The sequence below is a fragment of the Platichthys flesus genome, chromosome 16, assembly GCF_949316205.1.
Source record: "Platichthys flesus chromosome 16, fPlaFle2.1, whole genome shotgun sequence".
In the NCBI taxonomy this organism is placed as follows: Eukaryota; Metazoa; Chordata; class Actinopteri; order Pleuronectiformes; family Pleuronectidae; genus Platichthys; species Platichthys flesus.
Genome location: NC_084960.1, coordinates 1,734,049 through 1,745,645, shown reverse-complemented (window position 1 = coordinate 1,745,645; position 11,597 = coordinate 1,734,049). Strand labels below are relative to the sequence as shown.

The 11,597-nt window shown below is 49.1% G+C and overlaps 1 protein-coding gene across 1 annotated transcript in view; it reads left to right on the top strand.

Moving 5' to 3' along the window:
* Window positions 1-11,597, top strand: part of plppr2a (phospholipid phosphatase related 2a) — a 45,593-nt gene that overhangs the window by 21,761 nt on the left and 12,235 nt on the right. The gene's annotated exons all lie outside the window — the stretch shown is intronic.

Below are 11,597 nucleotides of genomic sequence, written 5' to 3'. Positions count from 1 at the left end.
ACTGTTCTATAACATTAAAATGATTCCTTTCTCTCACTGGACCAGAAGCTTTATTTCCCCAGTGAAACAGAAACTCTCACGTTCCTTATTGGACTCATATATTCCCAGATTCATTCTGTCATACAGCGTTTATGGGGACTCTTTAACCCAGTTGATTTATTTAGCAGATAATTTATAGTTTTCAAAGCTATATAAGAAAATCGAAAAATAAATACAAAGTGTATCTCAGCTCATTTGAAATTACATCTGAACATGTGTTGACCAGGAGATGAATTCATTACATGTTCTTAGGTGTAGCTCCGTTCTGAATATGTCGAGACTTTCATTCATAATAATTTTTTTGTTCCGATACACAACACATTCTTAAATCCAGCGTTTCACCGTCTGAATGCAGGACTGAGTGAAAACCCTCCCACCAGCAGCAGGTCTCCTCGTGCCAGAGCCTTGTGCCTGTGGCTGAATGATGAGCAATACTCACAGATTGGAACAAAACCAAAATTAGAGGGAAAGTGCCAGGAATAAATTAAATAGTGGGTTTTTTTCTCTGCTCCGTTATAAAATGCAATCATTAGCATTGCTAAGTATCTGTGGAGAGTCACTGAGCATCTCTGTCCTGCTCTGGGTCGGGCTTGAGACAAACTCATCATCCTGGAGAACCTGCTTCCTGGTTGGTTCCCATCCTAAAATACTAAAAGAACAAAAAGCAATGTGTCTCCATTCAGGAGCTGCATTTGGAGGATGTGGTTTTTATGGACAGGGATTACATCTCATACAGAGTCTGGACCGGGGTATAAAATGGCCTTTAAAAGTAGTGGTGTGGATGTAGAGCACAGTCAGTAGAGGCTGTTCTGTGCTCTGGTATGTGGAATCCGTGGAGAGCCTCTGGTCAGAGTGTATCTGTGATGTAGCACGCTGCCAGTCACCCACAGCCGGCTGCCGGACCAGATGAGCCCAGGCAGCGGAGGCGAGGGGAAAGCAGCAGGGAGCATCACACCTCCCCGGACTCCCCATGTGTCCTCATATGTACGCCTGCGTATAATGTATGTGCCTTTCGCTTTAATCTCCTCTGTCACTTGGTGCCCGGGGCGGACTTTGAGGAAAAGGGAGATTTTTCTATTCTCAGTTTGTCTCCTTCTCTGTGTGCCCGTCCTGTCCCTCCCTCCTGCCATCCGGTGTCCTCGTCTTCCAGAGAGGACGGACGAGGGACGCGCCCCCGTCCTCGTCTCCGTCTCTGTTTTAAAGTCGCTCTCTCAAACATTGCACATTCAGAGTGAGTGGCGCCGTTGAGCTCCTCCCTGCGTGGATGTGTGTGTTGGCAGTGAATCGAGCTTGACTTTGAGTCCCCATGACCCACCCCCCACACCTACCCTACCACCAGCACCTCCTCCCCCCCCTCCCTACCATAGCAGGTGGCGCCACTGGCAGCAGGGCAGAGAGGAGGCTTTGATTCCTAAGCCAGTGGGCTCAGTGCATATTCAAACTAGGGCCTTTTGTTTGTGTTGCTACGAGGCCCGAGTCCGACTCGCATGCAGAGAATACAAATCAGACCTTTGACAGGAGCAGTTAACCTGCCGCTAAATATAGCTGCCCTGGGTCTGAGAGAGAGAGAGAGAGAGAGAGGGATGGAGGGAGCACATAGGGCGGGAGCCACGTAGAGAGTGAACAAAGAGAAAGGAGGAGGTGAGAAGAAGAAGAGAGAACTGAACATATAGAGAAACCTGAATCTCTCTCTTTCCTTCCATATCAGGAGAATCTAGAATACGGTGGAGAAGTATGTGTGGATTCGGCTGCTGAGCAATGCACTGATGTATGCAAAGCCAGTGTGATGTGTGTGTTGAGAGGGGGGGGGGGGGGGGGGAGAGAGAGAGAGAGAGAGAGAATAAATAAAAACCACTGTCTGAGAGTGGGGAGCACGGTGGGGAGAGTGGCAAATGAAAGATAGGGAGAGTCTGTTTAATAAAGCAGCAATCTTGAGGGAGCGAGGGCGAGGGAGAGGAGGAGAGGGAATGAGATATGTGCTCGTACCACAGGGATCTGAGCAGACTGCAAAAGAGGGGGAGCGACGGAGGGAGGACGGAAGAAGAGAAATTAGAGAAGCAAAGAGCCGAGGCAGCCGGGAAGCAACCGTACCACTCCGGCGTCCGAGCTCTGGGTCCCCGACTGAAACCAGAACCTCCGGATCAACACCGGGAGCCATCTTGGCTCAGAGATGACCTCAGCGGTGAGGGAGGCGTCGCTGGACAATCAGATGGGAGACGACTCACAACATGTGCGTTTCCTGTGTGTTTCCTGTGTATTCCTGTATGTTTCCTGTGTGTTTACCTGTGTGTTTCCTGTGTGTTTCCTGTATGTTTCCTGTATGTTTCCTGTGTGTTCCTGTGTGTTTACCTGTGTGTTTCCTGTGTGTTTTCTGTGTGTTCCTGTATGTTTCCTGTGTGTTTACCTGTGTGTTTCCTGTGTGTTTCCTCTGTGTTTCCTGTGTGTTTCCTGTGTGTTTCCTGTGTGTTTACCTGTGTGTTTCCTGTGTGTTTCCTGTGTGTTCCTGTATGTTTCCTGTGTGTTTACCTGTGTGTTTCCTGTGTGTTTCCTGTATGTTTCCTGTATGTTTCCTGTGTGTTCCTGTGTGTTTACCTGTGTGTTTCCTGTGTGTTTTCTGTATGTTTCCTGTGCGTTTCCAGTGTGTTCCTGTGTGTTTCCTGTATGTTTCCTGTCTGTTTCCTGTGTGTTTCCTGTGTGTTCCTGTGCGTTTACCTGTGTGTTTCCTGTGTGTTCCCTGTCTGTTTCCTGTCTGTTTCCTGTGTGTTCCTGTGTGTTTCCTGTGTGTTTCCTGTGTGTTCCTGTGTGTTTACCTGTGTGTTTCCTGTGTGTTTTCTGTATGTTTCCTGTGCGTTTCCTGTGTGTTCCTGTGTGTTTCCTGTATGTTTCCTGTGTGTGTACCTGTGTGTTTCCTGTGTGTTTCCTGTGTGTCTACTGTCTATTTCCTGTGTGTTTCCTGTGTGTTCTTGTGTGTTTCCTGTGCGTTTCCTGTATGTTTCCTGTGTGTGTACCTGTGTGTTTCCTGTGCGTTTCCTGTGTGTTTCCTGTATGTTTCCTGTGTGTGTACCTGTGTGTTTCCTGTGTGTGTACCTGTGTGTTTCCTGTGTGTTTCCTGTGTGTTTCCTGTGTGTTTCCTGTGTGTGTACCTGTGTGTTTCCTGTGTGTTTCCTGTACGTTTCCTGTGTGTTTCCTGTGTGTTTCCTGTGTGTTTCCTGTACGTTTCCTGTGTGTTTTCTGTATGTTTCCTTTGTGTGTACCTGTGTGTTTCCTGTGTGTTTCCTGTACGTTTCCTGTGCGTTTCTTGTGCGTTTCCTGAGCCGTATCGACTGCAGTGATAGATGGTCAGATATGGTGTGTGTGTCTGTGTGTGTGTGTGTGTGTGTGTGTGTGTGTGTGTGTGTGTGTTTTCCGCCTCATTCTGAGATATAAAGCAAATCCCGAACCCGGTCCCACGATGTGTCCACCTCGTCAGCTCGACCGAGCTGTTAGGCACCACCAGCACCACCAGCACCACCAGCACCACCAGCACCACCTCTACTGGTGGAGTATCTCCCTCTGCACTGCCACCACCCCCGGGGAGCTGAGCTGTGTAATCCCCGGTGGATGAGGCGAGGTTTGGAGAGATTTGGGAAGCAGAGATCCAGCTGAAGCTGCCAGTCGTCCCTCGCTGAGGAAATTCACCGGCTGGGAAATCCCATGGGATTGGATTAGTTTGGATATAGAGCCACTGAGAAGTCGCTGTCAGGAGCCGCGGCGCTCCCACTGGGCCACGGTGCACACACACACATCTTGAGCAGGCAGGCGCTGAGGCCTCCTTCACTTGTGCACGAGGCAGTGATGCACTTCCCGGCCGTCCATCAGCTCCCACAATGCACCACTGTTGAAAAAAGACCATTTTAAAGGGAGAAGAGGAGGAAAAGAAGAAGGCTTGATGGGACCAATTTTACGCACAATGATGATTCCAGAGGCGGGGCCCGGAATTAATAACGTGAAATGTCGATCATTCCGCCCAGAATTTAAATGCAGGACCATCTGTAATTTTGAAAAGTTAATTAGCAGAGCGTGCAGCGCGGCCGAGTTCAGGGCAAACGGCTCCAGAGCAGATCTCTCCAGGCAGCCTGCCAAGGCCTAATGAGAGTCTCCTGGTGAGCAGGTTTATCATTTGAAGACTTTGGTGAAGGTTACATTTGAATAATTTCCAAGCCTTAGTTAGAGACTATTGTTTAATGTGCTTATTAAGGGCCTAATGGAATTAAGACCCTGAGCCAGAGGAGAAAGCCGAGGCCACACGAAGAGTCCGTTCACCAAAGAGATGTTTCACACGGAGACTCCCTCCCTGATTTATCTTGATTGATTTATTTATCTGACTTGAGCCTAATGAGTCGCTCACCATCAGGAGTGTGAGGAGAAGAGCTGGAGCTGGAGCGCATGCAGGAAATCTGTCCAGTGCACAGTCTGAGCACAAGCAGGGTGTATTCGAGTGCAAGCGCAGGGTTGTGTTTGTGTGTGTGTGTGTGTGGGAAAGAGAGAGAGAGAGAGAGAGAGAGAAGCTAGAGCTGCCTCTTCTCTTCTCGCTTGAATCCTGAATCATTGAGTCGCCTCCGCCGCGCCCCTTTGACCACGCTTGATTCGCAACAATGGGAGGACAGCAGAGAGAGAGAGAGAGAGAGAGTGTGTGTGTCAGAGAGAGAGAGAGAGAGAGAGAGAGAGAGAGTGCAGGGCAGAAGCAGAGCCACAGATTCCAGGATCTGAGGTGGAGGATGAAGGCTGCAGAGACTCTGCCTCTCGGATCTTTTTTCCCCTCCTCTTTTTTCTCTACCTTCCTTTTTCCCCTCTACATGGGAGAGGCTTTCTGCTGGTGGAGGGAGACAGAGCAAAAAGAGAGAGAGAATGAGAGAGAGAGGGGGCGTTTCCCCCCCCCACCACCACCACCACCACCTCAGTGTGATTTCCAGATATTGCCAAATACACTGCCGTCGACTTGAGGAGGAATTGACAGACTTCCAACAATGGGGTGAGTATTGGAGTAAATCCCCGGGAGGAGGTGCTGCTGCTGCTGCTGCTCCTTTCTCCTCCTAATCCGTCTGACTTAAACGCTGTGTAATAGAATTAATGCAGCAGCGTTAAGTCACGCAGAAATCTGAGCTCAATATGGCTTCAGAGCTGTGTGCAGAGAAAAGGAGAAGATGTCAGTTCTGTCATTCAGAGGTTTATCGTCAAAGAAAAACCAAGCGAGAAAAAGAAAGAGGAAGAGGAAGAGGAGCGATGACGGGGCGGAGGAGAGGAGCGCATCACAAAGCCGACAGTGGCACAACCTCATCACACCTTTATTCCTCCTGCTCTTCTTTATTCTCTCTCTTCATCGTTTCCTCCTCCTCTCCTGTCCTCGCCTGCTCATTCCCCACTTTGCTCTGCAGCTTTGTCTCTTTCTTTCTTTCTGTCTTTCCCTCTTTGTTCCCTCGTTCCTCGCCGCAGCACTTATGAGATGAGAGAGTTGGACGTGACTTCGCTTGTTGCTCTACATTTCACACAGACTTTGTTCAAAGTGAAACTGTGCTCTGCTGCAGAATGCTGCTTTTTTCGATGAAGATGAGAAACACTTCAGAAGTGGAGGAGGAGGAGGAGGTGGATGTGGGGCTGTTGATAGTTGTGTATTCGGAGTATTTGCACCTTTGTGGCATCTCGGCACAGTTGTATTTGTGGGAGAACATGTTCTCCAGGCTCTCGGGCCTTCGTTGGACATTCTCTTTCATGTTCCCCAGCAGTCTGCTGTGTGTCAGTATCTCTGCACTTTCAAACTCCTCGTGTGCAGGAGCGGCTCTCACACAAGGTGCAGCCCATAATGTGATGTCCTCTCCAATTGATTGGTTTCAGCTCTCTTCAATGAAATATTCAGGCTTTCTCCTATAGATCCGCCGGCAGCCCTCCTGTGAGTTGTGTAATTCAATAATCTGTGAATATTTCAATCTGTATCAAAGCAAAAATCGCCCATAGCCTATAATCAATTGGATTTATAGCATTTGCAATTCAATTGGGTGCTTGCGTGTGAGAGAGAGAGTGCATGTGTGTGTGTGTGTGTGTCACAGAGAAAAAACATCAATTTGAGTTTGTGTGTGTGTGTGTGTACGTGAGCCCCCCCCGCCTGCCTCTCAGTGTGCATGTGCTCAGCCCCTCAGGCACGTTGGCAAGCATGAACTCCCTGAACTCAATCCTTGTCCATTAAATTCCTATTGATCAAGCAGCAGAGAGAGACATAAAGTTCCATCTCCTCGGTTTCATGTGGGCTCAGCCCTGAGCGAGCTCTCTGTCTTTTAGGCTCTCTCCTCCTCCTCCTCCTCCCCCCCCCCCCCCCCCCCTGTAAGGAGGAGAGGGGGGGGGAGGCGAAGAAGGGAGGAGGAGGAGGAGGATGAGGAGGGAGAAAAAGACTGGTTGAAGCCTTGGGAATCCATTAGAAGAGATGGATGAAGAGGGGAAATGAACAGTTGATTACTAAATTGTACTTAGTGGTATGTACAATGAGCCTTTGTGTGTGTCTTTGTGTATGTGTGTGTGTGTGTGTGGGGGGGGGTGTTCATTTGATATGTATGGTTGCACATGTATTTTTTGTGTGTTCTTCAATATGTTTGATTTGTGGTCAATACACCTGCAAATGTATGTATGTGGTGTGTGTGTGTGTGTGTGTGTGTGTGTGTGTGTGTGTGTGTGTGTGTGTGTTTGTGTGTGTGTGTGCGGGGGGGGGGGGGCTCCATTTAGTAACGATGCAACACACATCGCTCCACTGGGAACTGTCCTTGGTTCTGATCCGTGGCCCTATACTCCTCCTGCTATTCACTAACCACCCCAGACACACACACACTCACATGCATGCACACACAGACACACACATACACACACACCCCACTCCCTTCCCAATCCCTCCCTTCCTGCCCCCCTCCCCCCCGCCCTCCCCTCCACCCTGTTGATTGACATCCACATGCTTCCCTCCGTTTGGCTCGCTAAAGGCTGTGTGTGTCCGTGTGTGCGTTTTGCGTGCACGTGTGTGCTCCTCAGTTAGTGTGACTGGCAGAGGGTGTTGTGTCGGGTGGAGCGGGGGAGGGACTGGACCGTCCTCAGAGGGTCTTGAGCAGAGAGGATGCTGGGTAAAAGAAAGGAGTGAGAGGAGGAAAACAAAACATCTGTGTGGTAATTGGTCTCCCCTTAGTATTGTAACGCATACATTGACATCTGTTTGATAATTGGCTACCCCTGCTCCTCGGCGTGTGTCATGCTAAATGCCGGTTTGGTGGAAAGGAAGAGAAAGAAAGGAACGAGGAGGGGAGGGAGCTGTGGTGCACGTGAGCGTGCACATGTATTTGTGCATTTGTGTACTTCTGTAGCAGCGAGGGGGAAGGGATGCTGAGATTTGTTGGTGTTGTAAAAGCTCCACAGGTCTCACGTGCACATTTAGCACCATTGTCTCTCTCATAAAAGAAAGTCCCACCTTCAGAATGCAGGGCTGCGAGCGGGGGTGCACGAGTTCACAGGCTGCGTTCAGCACCGACAGATTAAGAAAATATAGATATAAGAGCAAAGTGTGGAGTGATTGTTTGCAGCCTCTTGTGCTCGGGGGTTTGCCAGCGTGCTGATTCCAGCCCCGGACCCAGAAGCAATATTAGCTGCTCCTGCAATTTGTTCAGAGCTTTCGAGGGGAGAGGCCGTCAAATTGCATAGATAAATATGTTGAATAATTAATGCGGCGCATAGTGGGGAGCTGTTTGGGAGCACACCAGAGATCGGCGGTGATGCCTGTGCAGCCTCGCAGACAGTCTGTCTGTTTTAGACGAGCTGCTGGGTGTGTGTGTGTGTGTGTGTGTGTGTTCTATCCTCACCGGGTCTAAACATTACAACACTTACTCTCATCCCGACGTGCACTCAGATCTGCACGATCAATCCTCAGTGTGTGCGTCCAAGCTGTGGGTTTACAGAGCGGCTGTGATCTGAATCTTTACACCGTCCTCCTCCCTGCGCTCGTGTCCATAGAATAAATGTTTCAAAGTCTTTCCACTGAACCTTCCCATCGTCAGACAGGATTTAAGCTGCTACTTAGGGGGGAAAAAAACATAATTCCTTGTAATACTTTATAATACGCACCTATTCTATAATCCTGCAGATCTATACGAGAGTGTCAGAGCTTATAGTAATGGTTGAAGGATTAGTTTGGGGCTTTCTGCAGGATGGCTCACGGGAAGCGACTGAGTCGGAGGAGAGCGGCCGGCCGGACCTCCAGGACAGTTCAGAGCTCAGATGTTCAGTCCCTCAGGAGCTGAGGCGCTGGGGGAGTCGCTCTTCCCTCGCTCCATCTCCCGGCCTAATGCTGTTTAATGTGCAGGCTTATGGTGAAGAGGAGGAGGAAGAGAGAGTTGTAAAGACGCAGGGATTTGAGATCCCGGGGGGGGGGGGACCACGAGGGTCCTATCAGCCTCAGGCCTCCTGTGAAGAAGCCCAACCTCTTTCAAGCCGAGGCCTTTTTTCCGTCTTTGCGCCTTTTGCTTCATCCTCCTCTCCGCCCCTCCTCCCCAGCCGCTGACAGGAGTGTGGTATTTCACATGCAGAGGTGTTTAGAATAATAGCAGGAATCAGTGCTTTCATGTCGGCTCCTCTCAGAGCGGAGGAGCGCGCCGCCGTGTGCTCCGCCGTTTGATTCCGGGGCCTTGAAGATGCGAGGGCATGAGGGATGTGAAGACTGCTTATCTCCTCCTGACACAGCCAATCACGTCGTAGAATGACAGTCCGAACCCAGCTGATACCCCCCCTCCTCCCCTCCTCCCCTCCTCTCCTCCTCTCTCTCTCTCTCTCACACAAACAATCCATCCATTTCTCCTCTCTCATCTCCTGAAATTACACTACATCCTCCCTCCCTCGTCTTTTCTCCTCCTTCCCTTCCTCCCGACTCCTCTCATGTGTTGCAGCTCTGCGGGGGGGCAGCCCTCACCCCCTCACCCCCCTCAGATGTGTGCGTGCGACTGTGTCACTCGCTGATAAACACCGGCACCGGGAAGGCAGAGCTCACATCTCCCACTTCCTTATTACACTCAGTCAGGGGTTCCAGGCATTAAGGGGCAAAAAAGAGAAGACAAAACTTTATTGCACCCTAGCGCACAGTGACAAAATGACTATTCATGTAAGCACGGCAGTCCATCACATTCCCTCTCTCTCTCCCTCTCTCCCTCTCTCTCTCCCTCCCTCTCTCTCCTCTCTCTCCTCGCTCGCCTGCTGCTGCAGATACAGTCGGTGTGGCAGAGGAAATAGTGAGTGGAGAATATTTACGACGCTGGAAACAACAGCAGCCTCCTTGTCGCATTGTGTGTTTGACGCCATTAAAAAGAAATATTTACACCAATTAGTGAGGATTTCCAGACAATGGAGGACGAAGCGTCTGGAACAAAGCACTCGGCTCGGACGCATGAAACCAGCTCACAAATGATTTACGGTGTTTTAACGATTGCAAATGTGACTTCAGTTTATGTGGGGGGGGGGGGGGGGGGGGGGTTGTGGACGGTTCCTGGTTCCAGTTTTCTTTGTCACATGTCTCTGGAAACAGATTCTCATTGGGTGAACTCGTCTCAAATAAAACAAGAAATAAGAAGACATCGGACTTCAGGAAATCTTTGTTGAATTGTTTCATATTTTTTAGACGATTCATCGTTTAATGGAAAAAAAACAATTAGCCGATGAATCAATAGTGAAATACATGATCAGCTGTGGCCCTGGTCATTGATCCACCTTCTCCTCTTCCCTCTTTACTCTTCTCTCGCAGGAACCAGACAGTTTCAGCAGCTCGTGAAATCGCCACCCTTCCCTCCAGCTCTCTCCTGCCGTCCGCCGTCGAGCACAGAAACAAGGGGGGGGGGGTCGAGAAGCCAGAAGGACAGGAGAGAGAGATGGAGAGACGGTGGAGGGGGGGTGAGGTGGCGTGACTGTTTGCTCCCGTCTCGACCACGGGTATTCTTGGGTTGATAATACAGATGTCGATGTTATTGCTTGAGAATACGCGTAGCTGAGCGGAAGCCATCATCCTCGACAGCGACAAGCGTCCCCCCCCCCCCCGATGTGCAGAGCGTCCGCGGGGCGATGCTAATCCATCGCTAGAGTCCTGTGGTCGTCCGACTCGCCCCCGCGCCTCCACCCAGCATCCGCTCGGCCTCCGCAGGAAGTAAGATCCGTCCAAGCGTGCATCACACACCTTTTTAACTCTGATTGTTCATCCGCTTGACAGATGCCCTTATCAGAGTGCACGGTGAAGAGGGGAATCCAATAAGTGCACACGGTGGAGGGGAGGGGGGGGGTGGTAAGTGGGGGGGGCCAGGCCGGAGCCCGGGCCCCTGACGGCAGGAAGACACGACTCTGCACGACAGGACAGAGGGTCCAGCAGTCACACTCGCTCCTGTGGCTCGCCGGGTATAAGGTCACAGTCAAAGAGCAAATCCAACATCCAGACAGGCGGGCGGGCGACAGGCGGGGGGGGGGGGCAGGCCGGCGGGCAGGTGGGGGCACGGGCGGGAACACATTTAGAAAGTAAGAGATAAATCTACGTCTCCTCTCAGCTGCTCGGCCGGCTGCCTGGAGGAGGGGGGGCAGGAGACACTGAGACAGGGGACAATAAAAGAGACAAACAGGAAGCAGCACATTCAGATTCAATATGCATGAGCAGGAGCCTCTGTGAGAGTAACTGAGTACATTTACTCGAGTACTGCGATGCATAGTAGTGCTGCATGATGTCATCAATGAATTCAATTTCTACTGTTTGGTCTTTTATTTTGTAAAACATGTAAAACTCCTGTTTTCTTCTTCAGTGTGAAACTGAGTCATCTCAGTCTCACGGCTCCAAAACTACTCACTGTTCAATTATCAGGCAAAATGCTTTCAAGGGAAAAATGGAAAATAAATATATTTACAACTTATAATCACATTTATAAAGAAATATAAGTAGCGTATTTTAATTTAAGACATTTTTAGATTTTCTGAATTGTAAATAACTGCCATAGAAATCATTGCTGTAGAGAAAAGATAAGTTCTGATGGTGTTTTCTACAATTGTGTGTTGTTGCCAAATGGTTTAGTGTAACTGAGTAATTTCATATTCTGCTATTTGTAAAGTTTCTTTGCAGATTCATATTTTACACAGAAACATATAAAAAGCTTCTAAAACCTGATGTAAGTCTTTTCAGTCTGTGATTGAGTCATTGAAGTTTTATTTTCTGTAAGAAACCAGAAACCGCGACTTTTAAATCTGGTTTCATTTCAATATCTTTATTCCAAAAGTAAATCTTAGATTTTTGATCATTCAGAAGCATTTTAAAAAATCATATCATATCAACAACCCAATAAACCAAATGTAAAATAAAATACTGAAATATAATAACCTATACAAACATTTACATACAGTCTATAACCGTTATAAAGCAGAACCACGTGCAAAAACCATATAGAGAAAAAAGATGTTAGTCATAAACACTTGTTTGCATGAAATCACTATTTATATATGAAGATATAAACGATAAATAGATGAAACAGCCCCGGCTC